Source organism: Babylonia areolata, chromosome 23 (genome assembly GCF_041734735.1).
Source record: "Babylonia areolata isolate BAREFJ2019XMU chromosome 23, ASM4173473v1, whole genome shotgun sequence".
In the NCBI taxonomy this organism is placed as follows: domain Eukaryota; kingdom Metazoa; phylum Mollusca; class Gastropoda; order Neogastropoda; family Buccinidae; genus Babylonia; species Babylonia areolata.
This window is the reverse complement of record NC_134898.1, coordinates 39,964,613-39,983,759: the sequence shown is the minus strand read 5'-3', so window position 1 is coordinate 39,983,759 and position 19,147 is coordinate 39,964,613.

Below are 19,147 nucleotides of genomic sequence, written 5' to 3'. Positions count from 1 at the left end.
AAGAGAGGGAGGGGGAAGGGGGGGGGGAGGGGGAGAGAGAGAGAGTGTGAGTGAATGCTCGTGTGTGGCGAGGTCTCAAGTCTCCTCGCACAGTTTAGTTTTTGTCTGAACTATCGTTTTTGGGTTGTTGTTTTTTTTGTCTTTCTTTTTTTCATAGTTGTGATTGTGTTAGAGTAGTTGTCTAGAACTTTGATGCAAGAGGGTTGTGGTCTCTCTAAAGTTCGACTAATCTGTGTCCAGAAGTGAGTAATACTGGGGCTTGAAGTTATAATCAGTGGCTGCATGGTACTGTTTAGCAACCATGTAACTCTGGTTAGTATTTCTAACGTCTTACAGGAAATGTGGACAGGTTTTTAATCAGACTTTGATGGTTTATCTTTGGTCTGAATTATGAAAAAGTATAATGGCTTACTTTGCAAAAACGATGATTGTTTGATTCACCTACACACAGTGGTGCACACACACACACACACACACACACACACACACACACACACATGTGCGCGCACTTCTCATTGTTTATGGCTTCTCGGAAAAGTAAAGGAAAATATTTCTTCAGTACTTAATATGCTGGAATTTGATTTCAAGAACATGATCTAATGTAGAAACATGATCAGATAAGTTGTCAAAGTGTTGGAGATAGGTTGAACATTTCCTTGCCTTTGTTTGAAGCAGGGGTTAGATGTAACATGTGTGTGTGTTAGTATCTGTTTGACTAAAGACCAAGTTTGGGGGGTTAGACAGGGATGGTTTTAGTTTATCATTTTATTTTAGATTATTTATTTATTTATTTATCTATTTTTACCAGTCGCCTTTCAAGCGTAATGAGCAGTATTGTATTCCTTGTGACCTAGGTTTACAAAGACAGCACTGAGCTGTAGCTTTCCTTGAGGGAAGGAGAGCCCAGTGTCCCATGTGGGCCTAGTGTGTAGAGTGGACTTGTTACATGGATGAGCAGGGGCTGGGTGGGTGTTGTGTTCCTGTTGTTTGCAATGTCTTCCCATATAATCTGCTGTATTCAGAACCTGTGCCCCGCCCCACTGCCCTCCATGTTCCCCCACTTCCTCCCCACCCCCCTCACCCCCCCACCCCACCCCAAGCTTCATTGTTTTCAGTCGTCATAAACTTGAGTGTGTTTGCTCAATGTAATGTGTATACAAACTGATGTTGATTTTGGATTTGAAAAAGAAAAGAAGGAAAAAAAAAAGAACAAGGCCCTTCCTTACCTCCAAAGAATGTTTCAGCGATTCGTCAAAAGATGAAATGGACGTTGGTGCGCTCCGTGCTATTGAGTAAGGATTTAGATCATGTGTCTTAGTTTTATTTGATGATGATGTTCCCCCGGCCCCATCCCCCACCCCCTTTCTTGAATGTAGAAGTTTTCTTTTATTTGGCAATTTATTGTGACGATTGTTTCTGAAATACTCATATCATACCTGGGAGAAGCAATATTGCTGGTATTTTCATTGCTACTGAGTTAAGTAGTTAAATATCTCAGATATATATATATATCATAACTCCATGGGGGGAAAAAAATCTTTATTTTGTTTTTTGATATTTCCGTTTTGAAGTCGATATCACTTTAGGCATATCAGTATTTCCCCTTTATCGGTATCTTTTTTTTTTCTTTCTCTTTTTTTTCTGTTTTCTTCTCATTTGGGGGTATTTTATAACATTTTGCAGTTCTGCTTAATCATTATCACAATTGGCACCCATATCAACTATGCAATGAAAAGCTGCTTCGAAGTGAGATGGTGGTTGGCCACTTTTTTTTTTTTTTTTATACGTGTAGAGTATCGTGAATACGTTGTTTGTGGATATATCAGTATGTAGCGTGTAAATATACTCTGTACATAATTCTATGTTTTATTCACTTGTTAACTCCCCTATCCTTGCTGTTCCCCTTTTATTTAATTTTTTTTTCTTTCTTTTTTTTAGTGTACACAAGTTCATCACAAACGGAAAATCTTTTCGTTCAAGGCACTTGCAAGCAATTGATCAATAAAAGTTTTTGTTTTATAGCTGGAGAGGTCTGATCAAAATCAAAGTGAATATCAATATTGATGATGTGAGTTTTTTTGTTTTGTTTTGTTTTGTTTTTTTGGTTGTTTTTGTTTTTTTCTCCACTAATTGAAATTTTTTGGTAATCATGCATTATGAACATAATTTTCACATCGGTGCATAATGATGTTCATTTGACTTTTTTTCTTTCTTTTTTTTTTTTTTTTTCTTTGTGGTAATGTTGATTTGGTAGATGTAGTTGCACCATGGTCAGTAGCTGGTAGTGTTTGGCTCTTGGCTTTTTGTTGTTGTTGTTGTTGGGTTTTTTATGTGTGTTTTTTAAGTAATTTCTTTTGGTTGTGAGAGATAAACGGTGGTCACCTAAAAGGTATGGTTTTACCTGGAATAGTTTAGGACTGACAGCTTTGCTAAGGTGCCAAGAGTTTTTGTGGGCAATGTATGCAAATGCATACCTGTACAGGTGTCATGTATTGTTTGTGTCTGTCTTCTGAGGCACCCATATCACAATGGACAGGGTAATTCTAACAAAAGTTCAGTGAACTGGAATAGTTCAGTTTTCTGATGTTCAGATTTGTCTTTTTATTTGTTTTTTTTATTTTTTTATTTCTTTTAATGAAACTTTGTACATAGATTTAGAGAGAAAATCATGTTCTGAGTTAGTTGTGACACAAACACATGTAATATTAATTTTGTCTTGTTGGCTAATCGTTCTGAAACTGTAGTACATTTGAACATGTTTACATATGATTCTTCAGTTAACTTCTTTTTAATAACAGTTTACAATACTTTTGGAAATGTGTTGCGTAGTGAGCACTTTTTTTCTCTCTCTTTTTTTTTTTTTTTCCAGCAAGTACTTAATTGTTATTTAGATGGTAGCAGAATTTGAGTGTCGAGGTCAGTAAGTTTTTGAGGAGTGGTGATCATTGTTAATCTCAGTATTTCACAGAGTTGTGATAACTTGTGTGGCCACAAGCTTAGGGAGGGAGGACAAAGTGTCCATCCATGTCTCTTGTGCTGGTGGTGGTCAGCTGTAGAATTGTGTCGTTTTGCTTGGCTTTCAGTTCAGATTGGTTTGGCACAGGCTGATAAAGATCTCCCCCTCTCCCCGTCTTTTCCCTTTGTGATGATATTTCCTGCTGCCGTCAGGGGCCAGGGGGGGAATGGGTGCGTAGGCGCGTTTGATGTAGACAGCAAAAAAGACTGTACCAGTAATACTCTTGCCTGTGGCTGTTCTGTTGCAGTTGTCGTGGTGCGTTGTTGTTTGATCCCCCCCCCACCCCACCTACCCCACACCCCCAGCTGTGAAAACCCGTCTCCCCATTTCTGAGCCACCACTGATAGAGAATGGTACTCTGCATGAAATGTAGCAACATTGTAATTGTGTCTTCCAGTTAATCAGATTTCCCTTTGTCTGACATGGTAGATGGTTTGCATTAACTGATCAGTAGGTGTTTTTGGTTGTTATGTTTTGTATGTTGCTGTCAGTGACTGTGAGGGATGGTTTCGTGAGTCTGAATCTCTAGATCACTGCCATGTTCTTTGCATTTGGTAAGGATGTTTTCACATGTTAAGATGGTGGAGGGAAAGTGAGTGAGAGAGAAAAAATGTTCGTACTAGTTGTGGATGGGTATTCTGTGTTCATGTGTTCATATCCACTCCAGCATCACTTATGCAGCACATGTACAGAGGTAAGATTAAGGAACGTAGAAGTTTTTTTTGTTTTTGTTTTTTTCCTTCTGCGTCCCAGTGACATGGGTAGAAAGGTTTGCCATGTTATGCATTTCTACCCCTTTCCCACACCTTTCCACGCCCCTGGGGAATGTGTGTGTACTGCTGTTTGATCTTTTGTCTGTGATGTGTAACCACCCACCGATGTCTGTTGGCCTGCAAACCATTAACGACTGACAACGAAGGCTCTGGCCCTCACCACCAGAGCTCACTGCAGTGACTGAGGGGGTCCTGGGTTCGGGGCTGACCATCAGCCGCTGTTACAGACCACTCATGCTTCTCTTAACGCTTGACCTGCCTCCTCCCTGCTGCTGTTCCTTTTGGTGTGTTGGTCCTGACTGCTGAACACGTGCTGGTGGGAGGCGAGAGGTCCCTCCTCCTGCTCGTTGATTTATTAACCCTGTTGTTTGTTAATGCACTGGCCTCGAGCCGCTCTGACCACTCAGGTAGGTGTGTGGATGCAGTGGAGACCACGTCTGTCAGTCCCATGGACCTTTCTCTCCAGTATTATGTAAACCTGAGTCCCTTTCGGGGGGCAAGTGGTTAGTGTTTGTGCTGTCCTGGTGATACATGCGAGCCATCATGACTGCGAGTTCTGATGATGCTGTGCCCAGGCTGCGAGTCGGAAAGAAAAGAAAAAAATATTACAAATGATTTAAGCCCGGATTTTTCACATGGATTGCACAAGATAAGCACATGATGTTAGTGACTGGTAGCTTGTAGTTGCAGTAACTCAGCATTCTGAATGAGATTAAGGATGGATGTGTAAGTATTACCATATTTTGCCAAACAGAAAATGGAATCCTTGCTGTCAGTAGTCAGCATATTGTTAAGATTGTGTCGATCCAGTCAATTTGAAATGTGTCGATCCAGTCAATTTGAACGTTTAGGTGTTGGAAGAAGTGAAGAATTTTGTCCATGGGACTGGTTGATGTGGGGTGTTCACAGAGCATTTTTAACTTTACAGTGCTACAAAATGGCTGGCTTGTAAGTGCCGTGATTCCCATACCATGTTTATCAGTCTTAAGGGGGATGATCATCTCCAGATCACATACAGGGAAGAAGTTGATGTGTTTGTGCTACGTTTTAATGAGTCGTTCAAGAGTTTGAAGAGAAGAAAGGCCCTGAAACCAAACAGAAACTGTTGCCAACTACATATTCAGGGTTGATCTTAAACGAGTCTGTAGCCTGCAACATTTCTCTGTTGTCTGCTTGAGACTTCTGTTGTTTTTGGAGAGAAAAAAAAAAGAAAAATGTGCATATCTCTCTAGATTTGTAGTTTGATAATGGGGACATTGTGAGTGATTAAACAGAGATGGTTGCCTGAAGCATTCGTACATAATGAGAGCATTGCCTTCACACAGTATTCCGTCCCAGATTATGTTACTTTTCTGCAACCTTCTTGCTGTGCCGGCAATGACCAGTGATATATTTACTTGAGGTGATAGACACACTACGAACGTTTGTCAGCGATCAAATAAAAAAGAATATGTAAATTTATTTTTTTTAAATGAATCAAAGCAGCCATTTTGTCGCTTGATGTGTTGGGTGTAGTTTTATCTGAACTAAAAACAAATAAAACCTGCAAGTGCCTTTTGATACCGTTTATCAATTTGTTTGTTTTTATATACCAAAACTGCATGCCCTCCAGAGCTACAAGGTTAACAATGATGTGTTTGGTCTTTTGTGAGTATTTTTGTATTCTGGATTAACCTGGTTTACTGCTGTTCTGTAATAATGATGGATACTATGTCTGTGAAGCTCACAGTCGGTGACACGTTGTTTTTAACAATTTCTTTCCCCGCCCCCATCATGCAATCAAAAGTGCGTGTTTAATTTTTTTTTTTTTTTTTTTTTTTTTTTTTGTTTGTTTGTTATTGAAGACGGTAGATCTTGCTATACTTTGGCATAATAATAATAACAATAATGATTCTGTATTTGCTTCTGTTTGCTTTTGTTCTAACTCGTTTTTTTCTCCACCTGCCATTTGCGCTCGTTTTTCACTTTGGCAATAATGCTCCTGTATAAAGGATACTCAAGTTTTGTTGCGTTCACTTTGTCACTCTCTCTCCTACTCCCTCCTCTCTCAGTTTTTCTCTCTCTTACCTCTTTCTACCCTCCCTCACTCATTCTCTCTTTCTTTCCATTCCTCATTGTCTCAGTCCCTTTCCTTTTTGCTGAAGAGAGAATTCAGATGAATAGTGGTATTGTTATTAGAAAGAGGTGGGGGGTGTTACAACAAGTGTTGTGGATTTAGTGTTCATGGGTTAAAATATTTTACGAGTCGATCCGGGTTTGTGTGAGTGACTAGGCCTTCATCAAAAAAAGAGAAGAATAGAAAAACAGAGAGAAAAAAACTTCCCCAGGGTTTCTATTGTCTTTTTATTTATTTTTTTATAATCATTATAAATCAAACAGTAGTTGACAGTGATATGATGGATGATGGCAGTTTTCATATCTTCATTGTATGAGCTCTTGGAAGAGAAATGTGACTTCTAGTTTTTTTGGGTTTTTTTCTTGTGGTTTTTTTTTTTCTTTTTTAACTCATTTAGACGTGGACATGTGCATTGAAGACAACTTAATCCCCTTTTTCTTTTTCTTTTTTTTTTTTTTTTTACAGGGAACAAATTATATTAATTTTATGCGACTAAATTTGTTTGATACAGTTGTAGTAGTTAGGTTTTTTTCCTGTTATTAAGTTACCAAAGCGTATAACTTTTGTCTGAAATGATTTCACTGAAGTGTTCACACATCTAGAACATTTCTCTGTATGTTATTTCTTTTGTCATTGATAAGTGTTGTATTCCATGAGGAGGACCAACATCAAAAAAGATGCAAGCAGAGAACATTTATTGATATTAGCCAGCGCATAATCTGAAGAATGAAAACTGCCTAATGAAGTGCGTGAAAGGAAGATGGATGAAAATTGTCCGCAGCGTTCATACGATTATTGTTCTTATCTGTGAACAGGGGAATGAGAAACGGCTTGGCTTTCTCTTCCCATCCCCAGACGTATCCTAACGTTTATTTTAGAAGAAAATGAAATCTGTAAGCGTGGAACAAACTTCCAGAATCTCGGCATAGCTGTTCATCTGCGACTTGTTAACTCTTTCCTTGAGATTTGCATTTGTTCCCTGTCTGTTTTTTTCATTAACTCATGTTTGTGTTGAATGCTGTTTGTTCTTTTTTGATGTAGATTTGTTGACAGTTTTGCAGTAACCATTGAATGCCTCTGCTTATTTGTAATAACCAGCATATTTTGTAACCAATTTATTATCTACTACTACTACTACTACCACCATTACTCATGATAATTATGCAAATAAAGCAGTTTGTACATCCTGAAATGAAACGCTCACCTCTTTTATTTGACCACTAACCTGACCACATGTTATGTTCTGGACTGACCAGCTTGTGGATAGTTTCCTTTCTGCCATACCTTTTCACCTCCGTTAAATTCTGAGCGCTGGCAACTTCAGCTTGTCTTTTCATGGTAACTTTTCTCACTTCTGACGAGCCTTTTGAGAGAAGGAGACCATGTTGTGGCAAAACTGGATTTTTTTCTTTCTTTTTCTGGTTAATTGGGTATTTCATTTCCTCCAACACATTTTTGGTTTTTTTTGCTTTTTCGTGTTAACTTCTCTCACTTCTGACAAGCTTGTCTGGAGATAAAAGTTTGGTAAAAATTTGATCTTTTTTTTTCTTCTTTTTTTTGTGAATTTGGGTTTATGATTTCCCTCAAAGTATGGAGGAGCACAAGTGGCAGAAATGAAAGTTATCTGCTGTGTGACTTATTTCATGTTCGCCAGACTGACATACTAAACTGCACACTACACCGGCTAATCTTTATATTACCTGCGTGTGTCTGTACATGTGGTTGTGTATGCGTGTCACTGTGCCAGTTTGCGTTGAAAGAGTTTGTGTTTGTCTCTTGTTACGTCATCTGGTATGTGTGTGTGTGTGTATGATTTCTTAGTTCGCCTTTTTTCCTCTTTTTTGTGTCCACTCTCTCACCCTACATTTATATTATCGTTTATGTTTATCAGCAGTATCCCAGCTTTTTATCCTTTAAAAAAGTTTTTAATATCTAACATAATGGACATGAGTGGCTTAGTGTTCTATGAGTATGCATCGTTTGTGTAACTTTTCTTAATAACCTCTATACCAAGTAACGTTGATCCAGATTTTGTGGCTTGATATGGTGACTGGCTTTTGTTCATTTTGAAATAGGAGTACCAGGCAACTAACGGTCGGTGAGAGGGCAAGAGAGGGTAGAAAAAAAAAAGTGTAGTGTTTGACTGATGACTTGCTCCCATCGCTACTGCTTCGGCCCATAAGGCAGCTGACTGTGGGGTGTACGTGTTGCCCTTGTCTTCCTCCACACATCAAAACATGAAATAAATAAGATAACCACTTGCCCCCCCCCCCCCCTCAAAAACGGTTTCAGTGGACTGTCCCATCTCTCTCTCTCCCCCCTATCACTCTCTCCTCCTCACCCCCATCACCACAACCACCACTCATCCACATATTTTCAGAACCCATCCACAGTATTGTTGAGGATATTCAGGAAGGTCTTGTCTGTTGTTTCCTATTTTTAGATACAGTAGACAGTAACGCACGAGATTCAATAGCCTTTTTGTTTTGTTTTTCCGTCTTCTTTTATGTAATCATGTCGCCATTGTGTTATTTTTTTTTGGTTTGTTTTATAACCTCCCCCTTTGTTCGCAGATGTGTATCCTCTCTGCAGCCCATATTCTAGCTTGTTCCTATTTACCATATGGTCTTCCACTGTTAATGGTATGTGCTAGCTTTGTTATGGCATGAGGCTGGTTGCCCAGTTCTGTTAATGGCGGGGATATTATAAGGAGCTGGAATCTCGGTTTTGTGTATGAAGTGGGTGTTACTCAGCATGGGCGTTTTGTTTTTTGTTTTGTTTTATTCGTCAGGCTGGCCAGTTTGTTACTTTGCCAAAGTCAAGTTAGATTTGTATTCAGTGAATACAGATTGTCCTTGTCACCCAACGTCCATTTCATGATTTTGTTTTGATTGTTTTTTTTTTTTTTTGGTCCAATTTTTCTGCTTTTTATCTTTTATCTTTCACTTCCACCCTTTCTGGGACTGTTTATAGTTACACTCCCATTTTGTTCTCAGCTTTCATTTTTGAAAACTGTAATCATTTCTTGTAGTTATCACTATTCTCCCTTTTATAGATTACCGTAGAGACTGTGCAACGTTCTTCTGTGATCTTTTTGTATTAAAAAAAAATAATAATAATAAGTTGTGAAACCTCAGTCGTGCCTTAACCGTGTTTTTCTTTTTCCCTGTATTGGGAACTGATGCTTCTTCCAGTATGATAAACCACATGTCTTTTTTGGAAATTTTTTTTTTTTTTTTTTTTTTGTATACCTCATTTATCTCTCCTCATTTTGATACTTGTTTACATTTGTTGTTGCTGGGGTGATAAAGGTGGGGATGGATGGAGGGGTAGAAAGAGAGGTAATGTTCAACAGTTGGAAAAGTGAAAGAGGTTTGGGTAAAGATGTAATCGGGTAGTAAAGACAGTTGGGAGACCGGTTTGGTTAGAGCTTGGATTTTAGATCACAGGAAAGAATAAATCTATATGATAGATAGGTAGACAGCAGATAAGACACAGAGATGTTTTAAAAGTGTTCAGGAGATAAGGTTTATTAATAAGAGAGAACAATCAGTTTGGTTGATGAGAGAAAATCCATATGATTAACTGCATTAGAAAAAGATTGTATAGACAAAAGGGAGATACATTTGTATAGTGGTTGGTAGAATTATAAAAAAATTTTAAAAAAATTAATGGCCTGGTTGAGGAGAATGAAGAACATATTTTACAGTAGGACTAAAGACAATTCATAGGACATTGGCATAACTGGAAAATGTGTATGAAAAGAAGAAGAAATTCTGGAAGATCGGTTTTCATGTGGAACTTGGAGTAGAGAGATTTGTGTGGTAAAGGTTATACACAAAGCTGAAAACATGAAACCGAAATCGGAACCAACCAGAATTGACTCTCTTAGCCTCATTATTTTTTCACAACCAGAATGCCTGTGTTGTCTAGCAAAATCTAAAGTTACTAAAACCAGTGAAGTATTCAATAGCTTTTTATTTGCTTTTTTTTATCTCTTTTTTTTTTTTTTCAATTTTATTCCGGTGTTTTCGCTTTACATGCTTTAATCTTTCGTTCTTTTGTTTTGAATTATTATAATGAGTTAAGGACTAAAGAGAAGATCTAACTTCAGCCATTTGTATCTCTGGAATGGATGGACTCGATCAAAGGAAGTGCCTTAAAAGTTCATGCTATACCCAAAAAGAAAGAAAAAGAAAAATATCGCTTTTTTAAAATACTTTTTTATGTTTATGTAAATAGTTTTATAGACCTTAGGTCAGTTGATCTGTGTAATCAAAATGTACCAATATCATTGGCCTGTGTACATAACAATGTGTTGTGCTGTGGACTCTGTACTTTTTTTTTTCTTTTTTTTTTTCTTTTCTTAATCTCAAGTTGATCTTGCCAACTTTTCCTTTATTTCACTCGATACTTTGTGTTGTTATTGTTCATCTACTTAAACTTTTCATTTGTGTTTTAATTTGCTCAATTGCTCAACACATCATCATAATGGGGAGAGAAAAAAGACTTTATGATAACAGAAGTAACTTTCGTTTCCATAGTTTGAAACGAGAGGAAATATTTTTTTTTCGCATCTTAAAGAGTTCAAAGCCATGACAAGTTTTGAGAATTTAAATGTAGGCATAAATATACGTTGCTCATATGATTTTTTTTTTTTTTTTTTTTTTTTGTGTTTCCCCTTCATTTTGTAAACCTGCCCACCCCGTTTGTCTTTTATTGTGAGATGTAATCTCTTTATTTCTTGTCTACTAGACTGATGTGTCAGTGTTGTCAGCTACTTTGTCATTTGTCTGTGTTGAGAATTTAGTGTTGTGTGTGTGTTTTGTTTTTGTTTTTAAAAAAAAAATTTTTGTCTTTTTTTTTTTCATATTAACCACCACCTGCCCCTTCTTTTGGCAGGTGGGAGGAGAGAAAAAAAATAAACAAAAAGACAAAAAAAAAAAAGAACTATTAATAAAGGAAGTATTGATGGGACTTTGTTTTGTGATGTCATAGTGACGTAAACCTGACTTGGTGACGTTCACACTGAATAGGGGGGACTGGTGAGGGTGGTGCTGAAATCATTGGAATGTTGGGTTGGTTTTTTTTCGTTTTGGTGTGTGTCTGTCTGTTGGTGTGTGTGTGACAGTGGGTGTGTATGTATGTATGTGTGTGTGTATTTGACACAGTACAAATGACTGGGGACTAGACACAAGCATCTCCTCGTACTCAGATCACTCATTGTACACATGTACGAACACTTACACATGCGCGCGCGCGCGCACACACACACACACACACACTTGCAGACAGAAAAAAAAAGAGAAACAGGTGATGCTGCACTGTGGTATGCTGTCCCTGAGGAGAGCAACCCTACTTTGACACAGAGAAATCTGTGACAACAACAAAAACAAGAGAGGCAAGACTGCTCTTGTTGTTGTGTCAAATATCAGATCAAAGTGCCAAGTTTAGAGAATACAAAAAAAGATAACAGTAAATGCAGTTTGCATATAATTAGGCTTTTTTTTTCTTTCTTTTTTTTTGTGCCCATCCCAGAGGTGCAATATTGTTTTAAACAAGATGACTGGAAAGAACTGAATTTTTCCTATTTTTATGCCTAATTTGGTATCAGCTGACAACGTATTTGCAGAGAAAATGTCAATGTTAAAGTTTACCACGGACACACAGACACACACACAACCAAACACCGGGTTAAAACATAGACTCACTTTGTTTACACAAGTGAGTCAAAAATGATACAACACAAAACAGTACAAATGTACATTCTCTTCAGATATCTTTGTTTCTGTCGGTCTCTCAGTTTCACTCTCTCAAAGGCATGTATGCAGCACCCATATCCACCTGAAGAGGAGTGCGGATTGTGAACTTCATTCAAATAGGAATGAAAACTTAAGTGTTTTTATTGTTTTTTCGAGGATAGGGCGTGGGGGTGGGGTGGGGGTTACATGGAGCTCGAAGTGTTTCATACGGACAAAACTTCAAAAATAAAACCGTGAATGTTGAAATAATAGCTTGAATGGGTTCACACACATGCCAACTGAAAGCGAGCTGACACCATGACTCCAATCATTCGATTCCTTTGCACTCGCGCATGCGAACACACACACATACAAGTGCATGCACACACACGCACATGCATGTACTTGCACATGTAAAACAAAAACAAAAAAGTTGCATGGCACTTTTTCACAATAAAATGATACACCGTAATGCTGCATGCAACATTCATATCTTGCTAAAAGAACATCCTTTATACTGCCCTAGACATGAGAAGTTCTTGATCTAGCCATGTATTAAGCCAGAAAGTGCAGCTTGATGAAGAATGACGTCAACATGTTTTTTGATTGAAAATGCCAAAATAAGTTTCATTCTTGATTTCAGCACAATTTCTTCTGTATAAATGCAGCTAAAGTATCATTATTATAAACACATAAAAAATTCAAAGCACATTCATTCTTGATTGCAGAATTTCAGTATATATATATATATATATATTAACATTCAAACATAAAATTATATTAAACTTCTTACACATTTCAATGATTAACATTAACAAAGTTGTCTTTCTTGCAAATTGTGTGCATCTCTGCCAAAAATATTTACACATTACTTTTTCTTTCATTGAAGACAAGTGCCTGATCTGTGCATAAAACCTAAGGCGCTGACCAAGAGAGTGGCATTAAAATCGTGGGTCAGTGGTGGCAGCAAATTCTAGGTAAAAACTGTGTTCCAGGTATGGACAAATTACACTTTATATGAACACTTAAGTACACATTGTCGACACTTTGCTCAAATGCCATACATTCAACAAAATTCCTTTTTGTTGATATGGGTCTAAATTGACATGAGATGTAGACGCAGATGGGCTGTCTCTCCTCTCTCCCCCTACCCCACCCCCCACCCAAAGAAGCAAACTGGCAAATATACATTGACATTATTTTTTCCTTGGCGATAGACGAAACTGTATTCTCTTCTTATCAATGTACAAAGTTTCATTGAAAAGAAACACGAATTATAATAGAGACAAATGCTTGAAGTTGTAACAATATTCTTATGTTTCTTTAAGAAGATAGTAAGTGGTGTTTGACCGGGTTCCATAAGAGGTAGGCAAACATTTTTCTTTCTTTCTGATGCTGTTAGCAAAGGGGCACAAAAGCAAACCATAAAACTCATCAGCAGTACCCTTTGAATACCCATCCGGAAGTGAACAGTCACTACCAAACACCTCCCGCCCCGAAGCCATTCAGCAGTAGTAGTGACGGGCGCAATAGCCGAGTGGTTAAAGCGTTGGACTCTCAATCTCGGGGTCCTGAGTTCGAATCTCGGTGACGGCGCCTGGTGGGTAAAGGGTGGAGATTTTTACCAATCTCCCAGGTCAACATATGTGCAGACCTGCTAGTGCCTGAACCCCCTTCGTGTGTATACGCAAGCAGAAAATCAGATACGCACGTTAAAGATCCTGTAATCCATGTCAGCGTTCGGTGGGTTATGGAAGCAAGAACATACCCTGCATGCACACCCCCGAAAGCGGAGTATGGCTGCCTACATGGCGGGGTAAAAACGGTCATACACGTAAAAGCCCACTCGCGTACATACGAGTGAACGTGGGAGCTGCAGCCCACGAACGCAGAAGAAGAAGAAGAAGCAGTAGTAGTGCAGAGTCTCCACTGACAAACGGCCTTACGGCGACCTGTGACACCGACAGCTCTCCTGGCAGAGAACCGCTGTGCACAGCGACAGTGACAGAACGACTCTGGGTGACAAGGTACGTGGACACGCTGAAATGTGCGGTGTGGTATGAACGCCGCTGAGAGGCCATGGAACATTAGGGCGCCGGAAAAAAAAAAAAAAGTTTTGAATGCGGGCATTCATTGTGACCTTTCTCCTCCACCCGCCCCTGCAAGTCCGTTTTTCCCCAGTTTAGAGGTATGCATGAGTGTGATTTTGTGATGCGAAAGCAGTTTGATCTTTTTTCTGCACGTGATTTAGCGCTGTATACATAATTGTTATTGTTTAGTCCAACCTATCCTGCTTCCCGTCTTCCCATTAATTTTCCACTTGCAGAAAATGAATAAATTAAAAGAAATTAAAATGGATTAAAAAAAGAAAGAAAGAAAAAAGATTAAGAACAGAACTAAACGAAATGGAAGTTCAAAAAGCAACACTATTGACATTGATATTGGTTCTTCCCCCACTCCTATTTCCGTCCTAACCCCTTATCGTAAAATAAAATAAAGAGAAAAAAGAGAAAAAGTTTCAAGGAGCCATCCATATATGCTACACCACATCTACTGTAAAAAAAGAAAGGACAGATGTCTGATCAGGCCTGGAGAAAAAGATTCAGTTTCAGTTGCTCAAGGAGGCGTCACTGGGTTCGGACAAATCCATACGCTTCACCACATCTGCCAAGCAGATGCCTGACCAGCAGCGTAACCCAACGCGCTTAGTCAGGCCTTGAGAGAAAGGTTAAGAAAAAGTAACTGCCAAAAGTAGTGATAGTAAATTTAGTCCATCAGAACCGGCCACCCACCTCCACCCCCATCATCACTCTCTCCAAAAAAAAGCAAAAAAAAAAAAAAAAAAAAGGTTCACATACACAGTCGACTTATTAAGTACATATGTGTACACGTAAGGCCGAGAGGGAGAGAACAGTCATCGCCCCTGTCTCTATTTGACATGATCTAACGTCCTGCCAGAAAACGAACCGCTCTGAATTGAAAGCACAACTGAAGCTGAAAGCTCGGTGGTTAACTTGTGGCAAGGAATTTTGATGGGACGCAATCCTTTAAGGGCTCCCATCAGTTCTTAGTTGTAGTTGTTTCCCTTCGCACAGTATTTTGATAAATAAAATATAACCCTGATAGAACAGACAGGACTGGAAAGTACCAATTTCTTCTCTCCCTCCCTCCCCTCTCTCTCTCATATACACATATATATATATATATATATATGTGTGTGTGTGTGTGTATATATATCTGTGTGTGAGCAAGAGAGAGAAAGAGAGAGTCATTCATTTATCACATATTTCATGGTTCGAAGTTAAAAACAGGTGTTGTAAGAATATAAACTTCTTTTGGAGGGTGGTGGGGCTGGGAGATCTGAAGGGAGAGTCGTGCAGGGGGGTGGGGGGGGGTGTCACAGTGTGTGTCACGTGTGTGTGTGTGAACTCATCGTCGCGGCAAGTTGTTACAGTTTTACCAGCGCTTGTGAAGCAAATGTAATATTTTCAGGTCAGACCGACACGCAAAAACCAAGTCTCATCCCTGCATATAGAAAACGTAATGTTTTGTCTACAGGAAAGACAAAAGCCAGCACAGAGAATCAAGCTGTAAGATACTGCGAAACACTTGCATCTCGGAAATGATAAAGCGTGAGGACATTTTAATCGGCACCAGGAAATGTTTCTTTTGGAAAGGAATTATAAATATCAGTCGAGACTGATATACTGTGAGCCAATATGTGTGGGGGCATGGAAGTCAGGTGGAAAGAATAATAAGTACCTTTTTCTCGACTATTGAACCTAATATAGGTGGGGTTTTTCGTGTGTGTGTGTGTGTGTTTGTGTTTTTTTAACGCTCGAAGAAAAATTAATAACTGATGAAAAGCTTATAAGGGGAAGCAAGGACGAAACGTCTAAATTTGTCCATTAGTTGCAGTTGTTTCCCTTGCAATGAGCGCGTTGGGTTACGCTGCTAGTCAGGCATCTGCTTGGCAGATGTGGTGTAGCGTATATGGATTTGTCCGAACGCAGTGACGCCTCCTTGAGCTACTGAAACTGAAACTGAACTCCCTTGCAATATGATTTGCGGAGGGAAAATGATCTTTGCATGATGGAGAAAACAACAGGCCCTCGGGCCTGCACACACACACACACACACACACACACACACACACACACACAGAGAGACAGAGAGAGAGAGAGAGAGAGAGAGAGAGAGAGTCCAGCATAGTGGAGTTTTCCAAAACTCTGTAAAAGATCAAAGTTTGGTTGCATGAGCAATCCGAGTTAGCAGCAGTAAGTTTGCTTAAAATTAGGAATTTTCCAACCTCTAAGCTAACTCCACTGACAGAGGAAATTTCCCAACACCAAGCAAACTTAGCTGTGCAAAGATCATTTACACAATGGAGGTTTGTTTTGTACAGGTATATAGTTGAAGACGAGGCCATAGTTCAAGGCAAATCAGCAGAGATTTCAGTAAAATGTGTGTTCTTCAGTTAAAAGTCGATTTCCATAGTGTGATTTTTAGATGATTGTACCTTGAAATCGCTTCCTTGCAGCTTGAGATGTTTCTTGCACCGATGTCTGGATTTTGTATAAAAAAACAAACAAACAAACATGTACTTGCTTACGCATTACCCTCATGAATAAAGAATGTTACATACTATCCTCATTAATAAAGAGTTTGTTAACTATCAATAACGAGTTTGTTACCTACTACCCTCATTAATAGAGATTTGTCTCATCTTGATGGATCTGGTACAAGGTCCTTCACACTTCTTCCTCTCTGCATCTTGGGACATAGAGAGAACGAACGAACGAACGAACGAACGAACGAATGTTTTATTCAGATAAGGCCAGAGCCTCTTACTGAAGGGGGATTCATTGATAAATAATAATTAGAAAATGACATGACACGGTAAGTAGACAATTCAGATCAACCAAAAATTGTTAGCACAATATCAACTATATCACCCAAAATTGTCAACACAAATATTCAACAACATTCACGAGATAACTGTACGTAGTCTCTTCAATCCTTCATATATATATATATATATGGCTAAGTTATACAGAGTACATTTCTGTCTTGAAGACATGAGTAGATTAAACCTAAAACTAGACGGATCTCTATAATATTTCGGTTGAATAAGTTTTTGTCTAAGGTCTCACAAAGCAGGGCAACATAACAAAAAATGCAAGATCATCTTCTCAGTTACCCGAACTGCATAAACGGCATGTATACATGGATTCATTTAGAATGATATACCTGAAACTATGGGACATAGAGAGAGAGAGAGAGAGAGAGAAAGGGAGAGGGGGAGGGAGAGAGAGAGGTTTGGAGGGATGGTCTGATATTAAAAAAAAAAAAAAAAAAAAAAAAAACCTCATGGTGGTGTTTAAACTTATTTCGAGAAGATTTCAAGACATACATTGTGTGATTCAATAGACGAGAGCAACACAACACATTATAATCAGGTACAACTTAGTTACTAAATGATAAAGTTGTTTTTTTTATGCAATTCAACAGCAAACTGTTCGACTACTACCAGTCTTCTTCTTGATGTGACTTCATGAGCAAAATCAGTTTAAACATAGAAGGCTGGCAGTAATGATTCTGGGGTATTAAACAGTTCCCAAGGTCACTTGAATTTGGACAACAAAGTAAGAGAGAGAGAGAGGGAGATCACAGACATATATACACACAGAGGGATTAGCACTGACCTAGAGAGGTTCAGGTTCAGACAGTGTATTCACAGAGATCACAGCAAGACGGACACAGACAGATGAATACGCATGGAGAGACAGTCAAGAGAGTGAATGGATAGAAACAAAATGTGGTCAGTTTGAAATATCGACACTCCACACACACACACACACACACACACACAAAGATATGAATTTTATTATACAACTCACAAAGCAAAACCAAACCAAAACAAAACTATTAATTCTATTACACAAATCACAAAACAAAACAAAACCAATATGAATTTTATTATACAAAATTAATCACAAACCAAAACCCAACCAAAACAAAACTATTATACACAAATCACAAAACAAAACAAAACCAATACGAATTTTATCATACAAATCAAAGCAAAACAAAACAACCATTTTGCTAACAGTGGATGAGTGTTGGGTTACTTCAAATTTTACCCTGTTCAATGAGACTAATCAACAAAAACTATAAGCAGCAATGACACAAAGCAGCATGGACTACGACAGACAACCCAGGGTGTAGCTGTGTATGGGGGTCTTGGAGTGAGTGGCGTGGGAGTAATGCCACTGAAACAGTGCACAATATGGAGCAGCAAAACACACACACACACACACACACACACACACACACACACACACACACACACACACAAACCAAACCCCCAAACCAACTAACAAACAAACAAACAAAAAAGACAGAAAAAAAGACACAAAGCAGCATTTCAGTCAGATGGTTTCATGTCAACTGTATCGCAGATCATAACTTTGAATTTTATTGCTTTGACATGAATAATGAACAACTGTAGTAGCGTGTTTTAACTGTATGGCAAATCACAACTTTGTATTGTTCTGCACTGACATGAATGGAAAGAACAAATGTAGCATTACATTATTGTAAAAGATTAAATTTTCAAATATCAAAATCTTCCCTAGATATAGAATGTCCCTCTCTGTCTCTCTGTCTCTGTGTGTGTGTGTGTGTGTGTGTGTGAGAGAGAGAGACTTTTGCTGATGTGCAGCATCTTTATACAGACCAAAAAGATTTTATCACCCTGCCCAGTGTGTGTGTGTGTGTGTGTGTGTGTGTGTGTGTGTGTGTGTGTGTGTGTGTGTGTGTGAGTGTGTGTGAGACTTTTGCTGATGTGTAGCATCTTCATACAGACCAAAAAGATTTTATCACCCTGCCCAGTTGGGTTCCTCAAACACTTGTGGTAGCTGAGAAAATGCCAAGGTTAGATTTGAACACACACACACAACTAAAAGAAAAAACACAAAGACTTCATACACAGACATTCTGTACACACTTGAATCACAAGTACTGAAACTAACACTGCACTGTCTATGACAGGGTGTCAGAATGCTATAGCCACACCCCCTCCAACCTTTTTTTTTTTTTTTTTTCCTTTTCATGTTTCACCGGGTAATTTCGCTTCCACATTACAGGGGATTTTCAGACAATGATAAATAAGGATTGTGTGAGCAGTATGGATTCAGGTCTCACTGAGTGGTTATACATCATCAGATGATGTTACTGACATTTTTATAACTTGACGTGCGCACTTCTCTAGTATACAGTTCAGAGCTTTATGAACTTCCCAAGAAGATATATATCTTATCATGATGAAGCAAAGAAATCAAGTATTACAAACTACTTGTGACTGCCATCACGTAGGTCATTGCACCACCAATACCACTGACCACTGATTCCAGTCCCCTTGGTAAAGGTTTTAGGAGTAGTCAGTTATGTATTGAACAGTTCTGAGAGGTGTATGACACAGTCAGTTTTGAAGGCTTTC